This window comes from Schistocerca serialis, chromosome 8 (genome assembly GCF_023864345.2).
Source record: "Schistocerca serialis cubense isolate TAMUIC-IGC-003099 chromosome 8, iqSchSeri2.2, whole genome shotgun sequence".
Classification (NCBI taxonomy): Eukaryota; Metazoa; Arthropoda; class Insecta; order Orthoptera; family Acrididae; genus Schistocerca; species Schistocerca serialis.
In genome coordinates, this window is record NC_064645.1 from 268,507,278 (window position 1) to 268,527,073 (window position 19,796).

Genomic DNA, 19,796 nt, shown 5'->3' on the forward strand with positions numbered 1-19,796 from the left:
TGTGTAACTATTACCTCAATAGATATACAGTTGAATGTTACCCCACAGAAACTGTTTGTTAGCTGACACCACAATGTCGTGATTGGCAGAGTGTACAGAGAAGCACATTCTAATACTGTTTTTTGAGGGTTTAAACACCTAATCACTCGCACACAGGGTCAAACATGCGATCCATTCTATAGTTGTATATTGCTGTCCCTTAACTAGTATTACAACATTCTTTAGCTAAGGAGACATGGCGTCTCGCTGCCCACCTAGATGCCCTATGTGTCTTGAGCTGGGCCAAGGCACACCAGCCACGGCTTATGCTAATCCTCCCCAAACAAAAGCCCAATTATTTAAGGATCTGTCAATCAAAAGGAAATATTATCCACATGGGGTTATAATCCTCTTTGCAGAACAATGGGTTAAGTATTTGTCAGTCAAAAAAGAACAGTTGGTTTACTCCTGAACGTATGCTTGCCCCTGAATGTAGGCAACCCACACTAACAAAATGCACAAAAATGAAGGTTGACCTACTACTGTAAGTGTGTCCCTATTTGATGACAAACTGACGCAAGGTGAACCAGACTCAGCAGTTTGTACAAGTGCTATCTTGTGTGCAACACCTAGTAAACAGGCATTTGCACAGCTGTAAGAAATGTGTTCACATCCCAGTAAGAGACGAAAAACCCATACTGTTGTCCTGCCTGGAATATTCACAACTATGTCGACTTTAGCATTTGGAAATAAAGGTCATAAAGCTTCATCCTGATGTCTGTTATACCTTGATGTCACAAATATATCGAATCGTTCCCCTGCACTCTTTGGAGGCAAGTTCCAACCCTAGTCCCTCTCGCAATCGATTCCAAGTACTGTTCTGGAGGGCCAAATGTTCCAGCAGGACGGATTCCGATTGTCACGAACTACCGAATAAGTACAAAACAATGTCACCAACAAAGAAGATAGTAAATTCCGTTTAACAATATGAGTGTATGGATTGGCAAATTCCAACAACATGCACATCTCATGTACCACGCATAAATAGCAACTTTTCAATGACAAAATGTTATCTCACGACATATTTTCGGTTGTAACTGATGCCCGTAACTAGTGACTTTTGCTTCGTGTATAAACCTAGTTATACCATGAAATTATAGTGACTCACAAACTTAACAATCACACTACACAGTTAGATGATGAAGCTTCAAGGCTCTATGCTGCTTTTCTTTTCGGGTTTTTCAACTCCTGTGAAACTATACTCACACTAACTTACACCACACAGTAAATTACACCCCAGATGTTAATGTCGTGACACAACTCTTTTATTATCACAACGGTTGTATACATTTGTCTGGTATGCGATTATCGTATTAAATGAAGTTTATTTAATGGTCGATACTTGCATGATGCCAAAACAAAAGTGATTTCTTACTATTTATCTACTTTGAAAAGTATTTGACGGTTGTTGTTGACGTAAATATTAAATTTTCACAGTCAACGAAGTGCAAGTCTTTAAACCACATATGCTATATGAAGGACAAAAATTTGCTGGGAGCTTTGTAAAGTCTCCTGAAAAAGATTAGTGCAAAATATAGGTGAACTGTGTGAAAATGACGCAAAGAAGAGAGACATAGGAAACTGGAATTTTATGGGAAATTGCAAATAAATATACAAGACCATCTATGATGCGATCAAACCAAAGAATACTTGAAGGCAGTTATTTCTTTTGTAATGTTGGGACTATGGTCTTCTTTGTGGTCGTTCCACTTTGTGTCTTATCGCTGGGCGGAATGTAATAACTGGATGCTCCTATTTTGATCGGTTAATAAAAGGTCTATATTGCTTGAAATTATGGATTTGTTATATTTAAAATATAACAAATATTTTTTAAAGTAATATGATTTTCTTTAAGTAAAAATTAACATCCTCTCTTTCAGTATTTGCAGAATTAATTTCAGATGTACATTTTAATTGATGGCCGTCATTACTGCGTGGATTATTACTTTGTATAAATACGGCCGAAGTGATCAGTTTATTCAAAGAAAAACTCACGATGAGTTATTACGCAAATACTAATATCAAGATATTCCAGAATTTCAGCAAATTTTGGGTGCATCAGACTGCTGACTACCGACTATATTCCAATGCTGACGCAGCTAACACATATCTACTGTCAAAAGCTGTTCTCTATAAGTTTCAGCAAAAGCTAAATTACGTATAAAGGACAATATTTTCCCTGTAAATAAGAGAACATCATGCTCTTGGCTGAAAATTACTGTTGTGTGAAGAAAGCAACTACTAACTTAAATCGTTGCTAGCCGTTCATTAAGAAGTCTTCCTTACTGGGAGACAAACAATATTCCATTAGGAATTCATATACCACTGTGTTAATTCTATCTCCCATAACTATGCTGACATAAATTGTTGGCACTTCGTGTATAAAAGTCCGCAACTGCAGATAACGTTAAACTATGCGACGAATATCATTTCACATTATTACATCAGTAATACCCATTTTAAAATTCCTGGGATTTGTGAAAACTGTGAGGGATATTCCAAAAGAAGAAGGACCAGATAAACCACTGGACAATGTTAAATAACAGTAATTGGTTAATCGATCTAAAAGAATAAAAGAAAATCTGTGAACTTGCGCTTCCTTTGAATGTGATGTTCCATGAAATAAAATTTACCTCTACACCAGCAATAAGAATGAGCGTCTCTTCGCTTACAGTAGGTATAAACGCATTGTATGGTAGGTAAAGGCCTGCAGTCCTCTTCAAAGGACATATACCGCCACTACGGCACGGGAAGGAGACCCGTATATTGCGTGTGGCCCTAGCTCCTCTGCAGAGACGCCACCTGTTTTTGCGTCTTAACTGGCTGAAAGCTGGTGTGTACTGTTTCTGACGTGGGAGACCTCTTGTGCCAAGGAGACATGTCCTACAGGAATCTCGTATTCTGGGAAACGTTAGGCCCAAGATGGTGCAAAGGTAAGATCTCTGAAATGGAGTGAGAGAGACTAATCAACTCTATTGTGCTTAAGAACATGTCACCTGCAGCCGTGACGCTGGCTCCAAGTTTGCTGAATTGTTGATGAGTCTGTTAAGTAATAATAGGAGCAACTATCAAGCTCTATCTATCTGTCGCTTGAGCCTTGTCCCGCAGTTACGCTGGGTCAGCCATCGTTAATCGGATTTGGCATGTTAATATTTAAGGGGTGGCCGGATGCCCTTCTTGCCGCCACCCTGTACCCCCTGGGACGGAATTAGTGTACCGCAACTGTCTGCGTCGAGTGGAATCCGTGGAATAGTGCGAATGTGTTAAGATGTCTGCGATCCGTGTAACTGACGCGTAACATGGGGACAAGCCCGGTATTCACCTAGCGGAATGTGGAAAACCGCCTAAAAACCACATCCAGGCTGGCCGGCACATCGGCCCTCGTCGATAATCCGCCAGCGGATTCTATCCGGGGCCGGCGCGCCTACCCGAGTCCAGGAAGCAGCGCGTTAGCACTCTCGGCTACCCTGGCAGGTGAGCAGGTATCAGTGGATAGTATAAATAAATTCTGGAGTGGAAAACTGAACTCGCTTGTGTGCAACTGGAGAACGTCTGTTGGCTAAAACGTGAAGTAGGACAGATGGTGGGAGTCAGAAGTTACATGTTTCTGTTCTCCAGCACTAAAATCCTCCACGATTATGTTAAAACTGAGTATGGAAGGGAGATCATTGCATTGCTAGAACCAATCTGATTGGTTGACACTTGGAAGAATCATGTCATTGTGAGTAAAACCATGGCCTAGCGCACACTCACAGAGACAGAGCAAAAAAATTCTTCTTCTTGCTGGAACGCTCTGTGGAACTTACTTCCATACAGGACTCGCCAGGGGATGCTTCAGCCGAGAGGGACTTATATTCTGGGCGCTGAGGAAGAGAAGCCTTCCCTGCAGACCACATGACAATTCTTCAACCACCGCAGCCACCTGCTGTGGGCACCGGTAATGCTAAGTACATTGAGCAAATGCAGCGTTCACTAAACAAGTCATAGGATGCATTCGAGGACTTCAGGTTGACGTCGGGGCATTCTTAATTCAAGCTCGATTATTAGCACTCCCAAACTCAAACATCTGCTCGTCAACATTGTGAGTGGATGCATGATTCTCTCTGTAGTTCTTTCTTTCCCTGTAACATTCGGCAGTCCCTGTGTGACTTCTGCGAACTTAAGTGTTTTCAAATGTTCAAATGTGTGTGAAATCTTATGGAACTTAACTGCTAAGGTCATCAGTCCCTAAGCTTGCACAATGCTTAACCTAAATTTTCCTAAGGACAAACACACACACCCATGCCAGAGGGAGGACTCGAACCTCCGCCGGGACCAGCCGCACAGTCCACGACTGCAGCGCCTAAGACCGCTCGGCTAATCCCGCGCGGCTAGGTGTTTTCCCAAATGTTTTGGCTTCAAAGTATTCTCCTCACACTCAATAGCCAATCTTTGCCAAGGTACTGATATTTTAATTCCATTGTGACCTGTGTTACTACTAAACAGACGTAACATTCCCTTTATTTGTGCACTCGCGTTTAGTTTTAATTCGCATTAAATTGCAATGAATAGGGTTTTATGGTGACCAGTGTTTCATTCTGTAGTTTGGTAAGGTCGGATTAAATAGGGCGCAAGACAGGAATGTAGTTTTTCGCCCCAACTGTTCAATCTGTCTGCCCCCAGTAGCCGGCACGGTAGCTCAGCGTGTTCGGTCAGAGAGCCGGTTGGCCTCTTAATAAAAAAACTGAGTGGAAGGATCAACCACCGAACTTGAACAGGATGTCTTGTGACGTCCGCAACGACCAAACACAACGATCAATAACGCAGAAAAAAAAAAAAAAAAAATGGTGGTCAGCGCGACAGACTGTCAATCCTAAGGGCCCGGATTCGATTCCCGGCTGGGTCGGAGATTTTCTCCGCTCAGGGATTGGGTGTTGTGTTGTCCTAACCATCATCATTTCATCCCCATCGACGCGCAAGTCGCCGAAGTGGCGTCAAGTCGAAAGGTTTGCACCCGGTGAACGGTCTACCCGACGGGAGGCCCAAGTCATACGACATTTTTACTGTTCAATCTATATCGAAGAAGCAATGATGGAAATAAAAGAAAGGTTAAAGAGCAGAATTAAAATTCAATGTGAAAGGATATCAATGATACGACATTGCCATCCTGAGTGAAAGTGAACGAGAATTACATGATACGCTGAATGGAATGACCAGTCTAATGAGTACATTATGAACTGAGGGTAAATTGAAGAGAAACGAAAGTAATGAGAAGTAGTAGAGAACAATGAGAATCTTAACATCAGAATTGGGGATCACGAAGTAGACGAAGTTAAGGAGGTGTGCAACCCAGGTAGCAAAAGAACAAACGACGGACAGAGCAAATCGAACATAAAAAGCACTGGCAAAAGTGCATTCCTGGCTATGAGAAGTCTACTAGTATCAAACAGAGGCCTTAATTTGTGCAAGAAAATTCTGAGAATGTACATTTGCAGCACAGCATTGTGTGGTAGTGAAACATGGACTATGAGAAAACCGGAAAAGAAGTGAATCGAAGCATTTGAAATGTGGTGCTACAGAAGAATGTTGAAAACTGGGTGGACTGATAAGATAAGAAGTGAAGAGGTTCTTCGCAGAATCGGCGAGGAAAGGAATATATGAGAAACAGTAAGGTTGGCAGAGGAGAGGAATTCGTGGTGGGCCGCATCAAACATGTCAGAGGAATGACGACTCAAAAAATAAATAAATAAATAAAAGTAAAGTATAAAATTAATAAAAATTACTTCAGGTTTAGAAACGTTTTTGAAAAAATGGTTTGGTTCGCTAGTTATGTTAGTCAACAATACACACACTCTGCCACAGATAATAACTCCCTTGTACTCTTTTGCCTCCAACGATCTTCTGTGTTATGCTGCGTCACTTTTCCCTTTGCTCCGACCACTTAACGTCTGTTCTTTTACTGTTATTCATTAGAATCATTGCATTGGAAATTTAACAATTTTTCTTGAAATATCCCTTTTTGCTGCTTCTCCTGTTGATATGTTGTATGTTTTACAACTGTTATAGCTTCTCGGATTTAGATTGTTGTTAATTTTCTCAGAGCTACTGAAACATATTTTATTCAGCCTGTTGTCACACATCCTGTACAAATCTCCAAAGAAATATTTCTTCCCTTCCTTGTTGTTTCTATAATCTTTTTTCTTTTACTAATACTGTATATTTAATCACTGGCTGTTACCTGCAGGTGCACTTGCATATCAGTAGTTTATTATGATAAGTGGTGGTGAGTAAGTGAGCTATTGTACATGCAATAATGTCATCAGCTGTCACATTTATGCCTTTTAGGGTAAACATAGGGAATGATTTGCGTCCGCCGCCCCCACCCCCGACCCACACGTAGTTGTGCACAGCATCACTGCCTAGCAGTACATGTGGAGTGACATGGATAGGACTATGCATGTATACAACATATACGTTATTCAACAAATTTAATAATTTTTAACGTGGCTTATGTTCACTGACGTCAAAAAGTTATTCCATTGCCTAGTTCACCATCTTTGGGGTCGATTTTTTTTTTAGCTTTGTAACATAATCTGTGTTCTTCCTCATGGTTCACGTTTTCTTTATATCAACTTTCATCAAAATTAATTCAGTGGTTAATACCTTCAGATACATTTGGCAAGAGCAAGCCATGAATGCTTATATTCCCCTGGGGGCAGGTCAGGCGTTGTAGTGTGTGCGCGTGGGTGCAAAATGTTTAGTCTATACTGACAGGCGTAGACAACTTAGTGGTGCAGTTACGACAGTGCAGAAAACGTCAGGTAGTAAATTATGTGATGTGGTTGTAGGAAGATTGCTGGGCACAGAAAAAAAAAACTAACACACTGAGTACTGTAGTTTGGCTGCCTTCATCAGCAACGACAGTTGCATCCCACTAGAGAGTCGGGAATTATTGTGAGTTGTGTGGCAATTTTTGTTGTGAGCGTGAAGAGTATTGTTGGAAATGTGGCCTACAAACGCCACGATTTGTGTTGCCGAAAATGGTTAAAACGTTACCATAAAAGTTGTTTCTTTTGTATAAGTGTCCATCAACGAAAGTATTTGCAAATTATTACGAAAAGCGTACTTCCCGTACGCGTTTATCGTATCGTCGAGGTAACAATCAGACTCACCACGTCGGTTACAGAATCAACAAATATGGATTTGACAATATTTCATTGAACATATTAATTGAGAGAGACTTATAATCTGTGTTCACTTAAAATTCACAAGTGGAGACACTTTCGTTCGTGTATCACTACAGACAGTAGTGTCACAAACAAGTTACTCGTACACTCATGAAAGTGAGTGGTAGCATCCTAGACCATAGCTTCACTGTCACTTTTTGGTCACATACTGTCCCAGGTGCGGTCTGAGTGACCGCTATAATTAAACAGCCATAACAATTGCATTCAGCCGTTTCAGTGGAACAGTTCAGATTTTATGTAAAAGCTTGCAGTAATACCACACAAATAATATGTATTCAAAGAAATCTTAAAGCTTATTTTTACGAAAAAGATGCATTTAAATAGAAAACTACAGAAAATGAACATAATATTACATGATAATCTTAATGCTGTGAAAACTCCAATACCCTGCACTCCAAAGTTTACCTTTTGCTGTATTTATTTTTATTACCCATGTAATAATAAAAACATGGAAAACTTGCACAAAACATTAAAAAAATGAAAATTATACTGGTAAGTTTTAGATGCTTAGTTTACTTCTCAGAGATTTTCTTTGCACTCGTTGAAAATTTTTGTAGAAGTTTCAACTCGGATTGACTTCTTCCAACAATGTCAAACATAAAGTATCTTTCTCTTCCTTTTTGGGTCATAAGTGGAGCATGTTTTCCGTTTTTTAATTGTTCTACAACGCTTTCTACTCTTGGTTCTGCTACACCCAAAACATGATGAAGTATGCGCGAAGTTCAGGGGATATATGGTACTTATTGACTGGCATTTTATCTGTGGTGTTACCAACGAGGTTACAAGCTTCTTCAAAAATTAAAGAGCTTCACTTGAGTATTGTATTTCCAAGAATTGTGAAGGGCACACGCATTCACATGCGGAAAAATAATGCCAAAGTCCATCGGTAGAAAATGTTTCTACGAGCAGCGATGTTTGTTTCGACGTAGTGTATTCCTCGCAGAACATGTAGCTGAAGATTCAGTCTCTACACTTCTGTTTTCATCATTTCGGTAACTTGTTTTATGCACGGAAATCACAGGTGGCAAAATAAATTCGTCTTCACTTTCGCGCACTTCCTATAATGCACTATGTTCACTTTCAATTTAGTTGTCAGTATCGGATTCAACATCTCTTGCGAAACTGTCCTCAGACGATTTTAATGTAGTATCCTCAAAGTCAGGGGCCTTTAAGCATGAACAGTAGACGAAGACATGGGTACCGAATGCATAATGCAAAGTCCCAAGAGACTTCTCAGAGACCGCTAACACGAAAGAAGCAGTAATAGTATAGCTCCGTGTCACATTCGAGTGGTTACTGACAAAGGAAACGACGGCAGCTTCGGGCAGAACAGCTGGACAACGCTGTAATCTTCTACCCTACCATTACGCATTAGTAACAGAGTAACAATAAACGCTAGCGGTCTGTGAGACTGCACCTGGGACGTTAAGGGATAGAACTAATTAACGTTAATTACAAGGAACAATACTGCGAGAGGGCGTGAGAATTTATGACATATTGTACTTGTGGAAACGTCACACTCCAGACCTTCGGTGCCAGTAACGATGTCGGATGCAGTTTCTCCTGAGGCTCGCAGGTAACCTGTGGGCTAATGGGAGTTGATCGCGTGCGTCCAGCAGGCCTACCTACATAGCGCCGCGGCAGCTTCCGGTTGACAGCGGCAACGGAGCGTGTCACTGGGTGCAGGCTCTGCTAACCAGCGTAAGAGGCTCGTTGCCCCCAGTTCCGTCACGCCGGCTGCCTGCTCAGCCGTCTACTCCCTGCCTCTGTTCAGTAGCTTCTCTCCTCCTTTCATGTCTCATTACTGTACTTGATGCGTGACTACCTGTCGTATTCTCCAATCATCGGATGTAGAGATCCCAAACGGATAAAGGCTTTTCTTCAATGTAATGGAAGTCTAAAACAACCTGACAGTAGTCTAAGAACGGAAGTTAAACGAAGAAGAGTATGACGTAAAATTGAATGAAGAAGACTAATTCAATAGAACAAACGACTTCTTATCGTTGTATACAGGGTGTCCCAAAAAGAATGACTCGATTTGAACTTGTAATTATCTTGAGGCAAATGTCACTAGGTAACTGAAACAGCGTTAGATGTAATCGGCATGGTCTAGAGTTTCAGAAAAGCACATCAACGTGCGCCGTTTCCTCAATGCCAACGTGCCTCCACGTTGAATAGGGCGTACAGGACCGTGAGACCAGACTTTACACTCTTGGCCTCCTTGGTACCCTGACTTAACACCATGTGATTTCTCCCTTTGGGGATATGTTAAACAACGTGTTTACGTTCCTTCCTTACCTCGTGACAATGATGAACTAAAAACCAGAATATCAGCTGCTGTAGCTTCAGTGACAGAAGACACCATACGCTCAGTTTGAGATGAATTCGGCTGTCGGTTGGATGTCGTTAGTGCAGCCAATGGAGGACATACTGAACATTCATGATGGATTTTTATAAACTTCTGACTTTTCTGAGTAATTTAGTATGCAATTTGTTAGTGATAATCCCTTCTTCCTAATAAATAATTCTATTTAAAATCGAGTCATTCTTTTTGGGACACCCTGTATATTAATATAAAGGGTGTCCATAAAGTTTGGTTGGTTGGTTGGTTGGTTGGTTTGGGGAAGTAGACCAGACAGCGTGGTCATCGGTCTCATCGGATTAGGGAAGGATGGGGAAGGAAGTCGGCCGTGCCCTTTCAGAGGAACCATCCCGGCATTTGCCTGGAGTGATTTAGGGAAATCACGGAAAACCTAAATCAGGATGGCCGGACGCGGGATTGAACCGTCGTCCTCCCGAATGCGAGTCCAGTGTCTAACCACTGCGCCACCTCGCTCGGTTCCCATAAAGTTTCTCCATCATTTCAAAAACATCAAAACTTGGAAACTACACGGTTCAGTAGCATTAATGTGACCTCGGCCTATGTTCAACAATTTGAAATAACCACTCACAGACGGGAGGTTGCAGCACTGGCAGTGGAGGTACGTCGGGAGGCAACGCAGTCGTTGTCGGAATGCGGAAACGGAGCGATTTATGTGACGTCCAAAAGGGCACGATTATCGGCTTTCGGACAAAGGGTGGAAGTATTTCCGAAACGGCCAAGTTCGTAAACTGTTAGCGTGCCGCCGTTGTTAACGTACCGTGCACAGGAAAATGGCGCCATCCGAAACTGACGCCGAAGCAACTGGTGCACACGGAGCCATAGGAGACAAACGTAAATGACGGCTGCTGACATGTGTAAGAGAGAATAGAAGTGCATCTGCTGAGCAACCGACCGCCCAAATGAGTCAGGGGGATACCAACAGTATACCCTCGACGCCCGTTCAGCGAACGTTACTTCATATGGGACTCCTCAGTGGGCGCCTGGTTCATACATCTATGCTAAATGCCATTCATCGACGATTAAGGCTGGAATTTGTACACCAATACTGCGACTGGATGTCCACTGAATGGTGACAGGTGGTCTTTTCAGACGAACTTAGTTTTCCGCTCCATTGGGGAAGTTGGCGCGTACGATGTTAAACGTCTGAAAGCAAACACCACGCAACAGTCGTCGAAAGCCTTCAAGCCAGCCGGCCGGGGTGGCCGAGCGGTTCTAGGCGCTACAGTCTGGAACCGCGCGACCGCTACGCCCACAGGTTCGAATCCTGACTCGGGCACGGATGTGTGGGATGTCCTTAAGTTAGTTAGGTTTAAGTAGTTCTCAGTTCTATGGGACTGATGACCTCAGAAGTTAAGTCCCATAGTGCTCAGAGCCATTTTTTGAACATTCAGGACAGGGCGTTGTGGTCTGGGAAATGTTTTCGTAGAATTCCCTGGTTGATTTCGTCATTCTGGAAGGCGCAATGGATAGCAAACGTATGCACCTATTCTTGGAGACCATGTCCACCCCTACCTGCAGTTTCTTTTTCCTTGGCACAGTGGAATTTATCAGTAGGACAATGCAACGTGTCACACAGCTCGAAAAGCACAAGGATGACTTTACCGTACTCCCCTAGCAACCAGACTCACCGGATTTACTCGCAGTCAAGAATATGTCGGATCAACTCGATCGGGCTATACGCGCTTTGGATCCTCAACCGAGAAACCTAGCGCAGCGGGCCAGGGCGCTGGAGTTAACATCCCTCCACATCCCCGTCGGTACCTTCCAGAACATCACTGTCTCTCTTTCTGCCTTTGTGGGAGCGGTCCATGCTACAAAATGTGGTTGATTGAGGCTTTCGCCAGGTGGTCACATTAATGAGACTGGACAGTGTAGTAGAGGTAGAGCATCGCAGTCTGCTGGAAAAATTTGAGCAGCTGCCAAAGTTTTCCTGTTATGCCAGAATTTCAATGGGTGACCCACTCAGCGTTCGTAGAATATCAAAGCGATATTCGATTTCTGACACACTATTGGCCATTAAAATTGCTACACCAAGAAATAATGCAGATGATAAATGGGTATTCATTGGACAAATATATTATACTAGAACTGACATGTGATTACATTTTCACGCAATTTGGATGAATAGATCCTGAGAAATCAGTACCCAGAACAACTACCTCTCGCCGTAATAACGGCCTTGATACGCCTGGGCATTGAGTCAAACAGAGCTTGGATGGCGTGTACAGGTACAGCTGCCCATGCAGCTTCAACACGATACCACAGTTCATCGAGAGTAGTGACTGGCGTATTGTGACGAGCTAGTTGCTCGGCCACCATTGAACAGACTTTTTCAGTTAGTGAGACATCTGGAGAATGTGCTGGCCAGGACAGCAGTCGAACATTTTCTGTGTCCAGAAAGGCCCGTAAGGACCTGCAACATACGGTCGTGCATTATCCTGCTGAAATGTAGGGTTTCGCAGGGATCGAATGAAGGATAGAGCCAAGGGTCGTAACACATCTGACATGTAACGTCCACTGTTCAAAGTGCCGTCAATGCGAACAAGAGGTGACCGAGACGTGCAACCAATGGCACCCCATACCATCACGCCGGGTGATACGCCAGTATGGCGATGACGAATATACGCTTCCAATGTGCGTTCACCGCGATGTCGCCAAACACGGATGCGACCATCATGATGCTGTAAACAGAATCTGGATTCATGCGGAAAAATGACGTTTTGCCATTCGTGCACCCAGGTTCGTCGTTGAGTACACCATCGCAGGCGCTCCTGTCTGTGATGCAGCGTCAAGGGCAACCGCAGCCATGGTCTCCGAGCTGATAGTCCATGCTGCTGCAAACGTCGTCGAAGTGTTCGTGCAGATGGTTGTTGTCTTGCAAATGTCCCCATCTGTTGACTCAGGGATCGAGACTTGGCTGTACGATCCGTTACAGCCATTCGGATAAGATGCCTGTCATCTCGACTGCTAGTTATACGAGGCCGTTGGGATCCAGCACGGCGTTCCGTATTACCCTTCTGAACCCACCGATTCCATATTCTGCTAACAGTTATTGGATCTCGACCAACGCGAGCAGCAATGTCGCGATACGATAAACCGCAATCGTTATGGGCTACAATCCGACCTTTATCAAAGTCGGAAACGTGATGTTACGCATTTCTTCTCCTTCCACGAGGCATCACAACAACTTTTCACCAGGCAACGCCGGTCAACTGCTGTTTGTGTATGAGAAATCGGTTGGAAACTTTCCTCATGTCAGTACGTTGTAGGTGTCGCCACCGGCGCCAACCTCGTGCGAATGCTCTGAAAAGCTAATCATTTGCATATCACAGCATCTTCTTCCTGTCGGTTAAATTTCGCATCTGTAGCACGCCATCTTCGTGGTGTAGCAATTTTCATGGCCAGTAGTGTAGTTATGAAGTGTAGCAACGCTATGGATTGGTGCTGTATACACGCGATTCTTGACGTAGAGTTTGGGGCCATGCGACATGAAAATAACCACCCAACCACCTAGATAGGTGTCATGTATAATTTTGGTATCAGAATCGGTTGTGAGGCAGCAGCGATGTTATAAAGCTGTATCGCTGAAGTTAGGTTAGTATCTCTTATATGCGCGAGGACGCAGTGAGGCAGATGATGTTAAGCTGTGTTAGAGTGAGGAAGCAAAGGCAATGTTACGTTTCAAATGTAAAGTCTCAGTTTATCAATGTGGTTATACACATGATTACATCAAGATTGTAACGGAAACTGATTTGTGAAGGAGGAAGTCTAATGAAATGTCTGAGTAAATATTATAATGATGTTACTTTTTTTCACTATTGCTGCATCATTGGAGTAACTTCGTTATTGCACTGAGAGTTGCTAGATTTGAGAGATAGGTAAGTATATTGTTTGGATATTAAGAAGTTCATTAAATTTAAAATCAGCCTTGAGCACTTTTTCCCAGTACACAAAAAACTTATTGTTGTCATTTATGCGCATATTTTATTTTTTGCCAACCTTTCTCTTACTATTTTTTAATTGATCATGGAACCGAGCGTGTTCGGAAAATACTTCGATTTTCAGCTAACAGAGAATTAATTGCACAACTCAAGTATCTCTGTGTAGATACAGTAATTTGCAGCTTCAGCTTAGAGACGCACAAGACAGAGCAGTACCACAACGCGTTATCCAGATTTGGTCAGCATTGAGGTGAGGACTATTATTTTGATTTTTTTTTGTTTATTAAATCAGGGCCAACTTATGTCATTCAGAGACAGTTTTTGTGATCGGTTTTGCAAAGGTAATTATTGTGGGTTTTATGTCGAAGTACATTATTCAGGCAGTTTATACTGTTCAAAATTCTAGCAGTCACATTGATAACATTTACAGTATGAAATGCTTTCCTTTTCATTACGACTATTAATTATTATTAAAATGCAGCTTTGAGTTCACTGTGCGACGGTTCATTTATTATTACAGCTCATAGTTTACAATCAGAAGCAGTACGCCACTCATATTTTTTATTTATTTAGAGAGTATTTTTATTATTTTTATTATTTAAAGAGAACTTCCAACGTCACAGGAAAAGTGTCATTCGTACATCCCGTACATTCGGACTCTTCTGTGGGGGTGCACCATCATGCCGGAGCTGTCCGATCTGTGATAGCAGGAACCGTTCGATCATGTCCAGATAGACACTTGCTCTTTATAACCTTCTCTGCAAAGAAAACCTGGGCCAATCATCCCATCGTGCATTACGTCACCCCAAAAGGTAAGGTTTGTGGAATCACGGATCTGTTCACGTGCGTTGTGTGCGTTTTGTGAGCTCCAGTTAATAATGTTGAGGCGATTCACATCTCGAGAAATGTGGAAGGTTTCTTCATCTGAAACCAAGCGCTTATTCAGTCACTGTCAGCATCGATGGAGGCCTGCACGGGACATGCAAATGCGTACAGCGTAGGACAATCATTTGGTTAAAATGGCTCTGACCACTATGGGACTTAACTTCTGAGGTCATCAGACCCATAGAACTTAGAACTACTTAAACCTAACTAACCTAAGGACATCACACACATCCATGCCCGAGGCAGGATTCGAACCTGCGACCGTAGCGGTTGTGCGGTTCCAGACTGTAGCGCCTAGAACCGCTCGCCCACTTCGGCCGGCAGTCATTTGGCTGGAATGCTTGGAACATTTGCACTTTGTACTCAAAAAATGTGCAACCGCTTGTGTGGGATTTGTTGATTTTGCTTCTTGTAATTCGCGTTATGTGTGACTAATTGACTTCTGTGGACTGCGATGAAATGGAGATCATTCTGCTAACACGTTCTTCAGACACGGTGAAGTCGAACCTGTGGAAGGTCTTTGACACTAACTGTCTCTTTAAGGTATTTCAACTACCCCGTTACGCTTATTTTTGCTTGTACTACCCATTCACACTGGTGTCGTTAATTCCGCAGTACTGTTGTGACACATTTGTGTTCTGTATGCCAGATAACACATTGCACTGTCTCCTGGTCTGTCGCCATTTTGGTATACTCCGAATCAAATCTGCAACTAAGGGCAAAGGAAAAAAGTATGGTAACCGTTACACTTTTACAGCGAACCACGACCCTCTATCCCCCAATTGATTCCAAGTTATGCCTGTTTGAAACGTTAGGGAGACTTCATGGACTCCCTATACTGAAACAGACAGTATAAGTAGCCGTCTGAAAGGTTAAATTATCGCCTCGAAAAGATAACATAAATAGCTTGCGCTAGGAGTCAAAACGGCATGGCGCAACCCACGGGTGAAGTGGAAATACGCTGCGCAGTTGCGAACAAAACCTGGCAGTGGTCTTGGTAGCAGATGGAGAAAGATACAGCTGCAGTGACGTACGGTAACAACGTTCAGTCACTCGTGAGAATGAGGTTAGAGACACCGGTAATTGCTTCAAACAGTAGTTGTAGGTATAGTGAACTGCAATAGCGTTCTGGGCGAACAGAATATGTTATTATCTTAATTATTACAATCCACTGTATGTTACAAAATAAGTATCTACATGAGAATAAACTACGCTCGCAGCATAAAGATTGGACGCCATTTTCTTTAAAAGTGTGTTCAGCTCATCAGTCAAACGAGTAAATTGATGCAGCCTTTCTTGCTAGTCCATCCTGTGCAAGCCTCTTCACCTCTGCATGACTACTGCAGCCTACTTCCCTTTCAGCCTCCATACTGTAGTTAAGTCTTGCTCTTCTGTTATAATTTTCCAGCCGCACAGCCCTCCATGAGCAAAACACGATTTCTTGATGGTTCAGGATGTGTCCTGTTAAACGAAACCTTGTTTCGTGAACATGCGCCTTAAATTTTATTTTCGTCAATTCGATTCAGTACCTTTTCAATAGCTATGTGATCTACCCATCCAATTTTCAGCATTCCTCTGTAGCACCAAGGCCAAAGGCCTTTCCGCAGTGGTATCACAGGTTCCCGTCAGATCACCGAAGTTAAGCGCTGTCGGGCTTGGATGTGTGGGTGTGACCGTCCGGGTCTGTCGAGCACTGTTGGTAAGCGGGGTGCAGTCAGCCCCTGTGAGGCAACTTGAGAGCTACTCAATCGAAAGGTAGAGGCTTGGGTTTCGTAAGCTGACGACGACTGGCTGTGCAGTGTGCTGATCGCATGCCTCTCCATATCCGCATCCAGTGACGCCTAAAGGCTGAGGATGACACGGCGGTACCACCACATTTCAAAAGCTTCTGTTTTCTTCTTGTCTAAACTGTTTATCGTCCCTGTTTCACTTCCATACATTGCTAATCTCCAGAAAATGGCTTGGGAAACAATTTTCTAACACGTAAATTATATTCCATAACACATTTCTCTCCTTCCGAAACGATTTTCTTGCCATTGCTGGTCCACATTTTATATGGTCTCTACTTTTTCTATAATTATTTTGCTGTCCAAATAGCAACTACTTCAAATGTCTCGTTTCGCAATCTAATTCCCTCATCATCACCTGAATTAATTCGACTACATTCCTTTATATTGTTGATATTTCTCTTGCATCCTCCTTTCAAGACACTGTCCGTTCCATTCAACTGCTCTTTCAAATCCCTTGCGGTCCCTGACAGAATTACAATGTCATCGGAAATCCTCAAAGTTTTTATTTCTTCTTTCTAAACTTTACTTCGTTCCCCAACTTTTCTTTGGGTTACTTTGCTGCTAGCTCAATGTACAGATTGAATAACACCGGGGATAAGCTACAGCCCAAATATTCTCACTCCCTACTTCACCACTGCTTCCCTTTCATACCCTTTCGTCTTTTGTAGCTCTTGTCTGGTTTCTATTACATACGTTTGCCGGCCGCGATGGCCGAGCGGTTCTAGGCGCTCAGTCCGGAACCGCGTGACCGCTACGGCCGCAGGTTAGAATCCTGCCTCGGGCATGGATGTGGTGATGTCCTTAGGTTAGTTAGGTTTAAGCAGTTCTAAGTTCTAGGGGATTGATGACCACAGATGAGATGTTAAGTCCCATAGTGCTCAGAGCCATTTGAACCATTTGAACATGTTTCACTTCCTGTGTATTAACTCTGCTACCTTCAGAATTTCGAGGAGCATATTCCAGTCAACATTGTCAAAAGCTTTCTGTAAGTCTATAAAAGGTATAAACGTAGGTTGGTCTTTCATTGTACTATCTTCTACGATAAGTTATAGGTTCAGTATTACTCCTACATTCCACTGTTTCTCTGGAACCCAAACTGATCTTGCCCGAGTTCGGCTTCCATCAGTTTTTCCATTCTTCTGTAAACACATTGACGGGAAAAGTCGGAACACCAAGAAATAACTAATGGACAGTAATTAAATTTCGGAAGTACATTGATCTATGTAACATATTTAAATGATTAACATTGCAAGATCACAAGTTAACGTAAGTGTGAGATAAGCCACTGCAAGTGTGGAATCCTGGTTCATGCAAGCATGCAAACGTGAATGAATTGTGTTATACACTGGCCGGATGTCAGTTTATGGGATTCCATGCCTGTTGTACTTGGTCAGTCAAAACAGGGTCGGCTACTGCTGATTGCGGGTGATGCTGGAGTTACCCTCCGATAGTGTCCCACATGTGCTCGATTGGAGAAAGATCTGGTGATCGAGCAGACCAAGACGACATGTCGACAATGTGTAGAGCATGATAGGTTAGAACAACGGTATGTGGGCGAGCATTATCCTGTTGGGGAACACCCACTGGAACGCTCTACATCTACAGCTAAGTGATTGCTCTGCTATACACAATAAAGTTCCTGGCAGAGGGTTCAATGAACGACCTTCAAGCTGTCTCTACCGTTCCACACTCGAACGGCACGCGGGAAAAACAAGCAGTTCTTCTGTGCGAGCCCTGATTTCTCTTATTTTATCGTGATGATCATTTCTCCCTATGTAGGTGGGTGGCAACAGAATGTTTTCGCAATCGGAGGATAAAACTGGTGATTGAAATTTCATGAGAAGATCCCGTCGCAACGAAAAACGCCTTTGTTTTAATGATTGCCACTCCAATTCACGTATCATGTCTATGACACTATCTCCCCTATTTCGCGATAATACAAAACGAGCTGCCCTTCTTTGTACTTTTTCAATGTCATCCGTGAGTCCCACCTGATGCGGATCCCACACAGCACAGCAATACTCCAGAATAGGGCGGACAAATGTGGTGCAAGCAGTCTCTTTAGTAGACCTGTTGCACCTTCTAAGTGTTCTGCCAATGAATCGCAGTCTTTGGTTTGCTCTACCCACAATATTATCTATGTAATCGTTTCAATTTAGGTTGTAATCACTAAGTATTTAGTTGAATTTACAGCGTTCAGATTTGTGTGACTTATTGCGTAATCGAAATTTAGCTGATTTATTTTAGTTCAAGTGGTTCAAATGGCTCTGAGCACTATGGTCATCAGTCCCCTAGAACTTAGAACTACTTAAACCTAACTAACCTAAGGACAGCAAACAACACCCAGTCATCACGAGGCAGAGAAAGATTTATTTTAGTACTCATGTGAATAACTTCACACTTTTCCTGATTCAGAGTCAACTGCCACTTTTCGCACCATACAGATATCTTATCTAAATCTTTTTGCAAGTCGTTTTGATCATCTGATGACTTTACAAGACGGTAAATGACAGCATCATATGCAAACAATCTAAGACGGCTACTAAGATTGTCTCCTATGTCGTTAATATAGATCAAGAACAGTAGAGGGCCTATAACACTTCCTTGGGGAACGCCGGCTATTACTTCTGTTGTACTCGATGAATTGCCGTCTATTACTACGAACTGTGACCTTTCTGACATGAAATCACGAATCCAGTCGCACAACTGAAGCGATATTCCGTAGGAATGCAGTTTGGTTACAAGACGCTTGTGAGGAACGGTGTCGAAAGCCTTCCGGAAATCTAAAGATATGGAATCAATTTGACATCCCCTGTCGATCGCACTTATTACTTCATAACTATAAAGAGCCAGTTGTGTTTCACAAGAACGATATTTTCTAAAGCTGTGCTGAGTATGTGTCAATAAATCGTTTTCTTCGAGGTACTTCATAATGTTCGAATACAGTATATGTTCCAAAACCCTACTGCAAAGCGACGTTAGTGATACAGGTCTGTAATTCAGTGGATTACTTCTAATTCCCTTTTTGGGTATTGGTGTGACTTGAGCAATTTTCGAGTCTTTAGGTACGGACCTTTCTGTGAGCGAGTGGTTGTATATAATTGCTAAATATGGAGCTATTTTATCAGCATACCTGACTGGTATACAGTCTGGACTGGAGGCCTTGCCTTCATTAAGTGATTTAAGCTGCTTCGATACTCCGAGGATATCTACTTCTATGTTTCTCATCTCGGCCGTTGTTCTTGACTGTAATTCAGGAATAGCAATATAACAGGTCGAATCACCAGACTGATGTACAAATTTGCAGTCAGGGTGCGTGGGATAACCACGAGAATGCTATTGATGTCATACGAAATTGCACCCTGACCATAGCTCCAGGTGTAGGCCCAGTGTGTCTAGCGCGTAGAAAGATTGATTGCAGCCCTCAACTGGCCTCTTTCTAACCAACACATCGCCATCACTGTCACCGAGGCAGCATCAGTGTTCATCAGGAAACACAACAGATCTCCACCGCGCCCTCCGATGAGCTCTC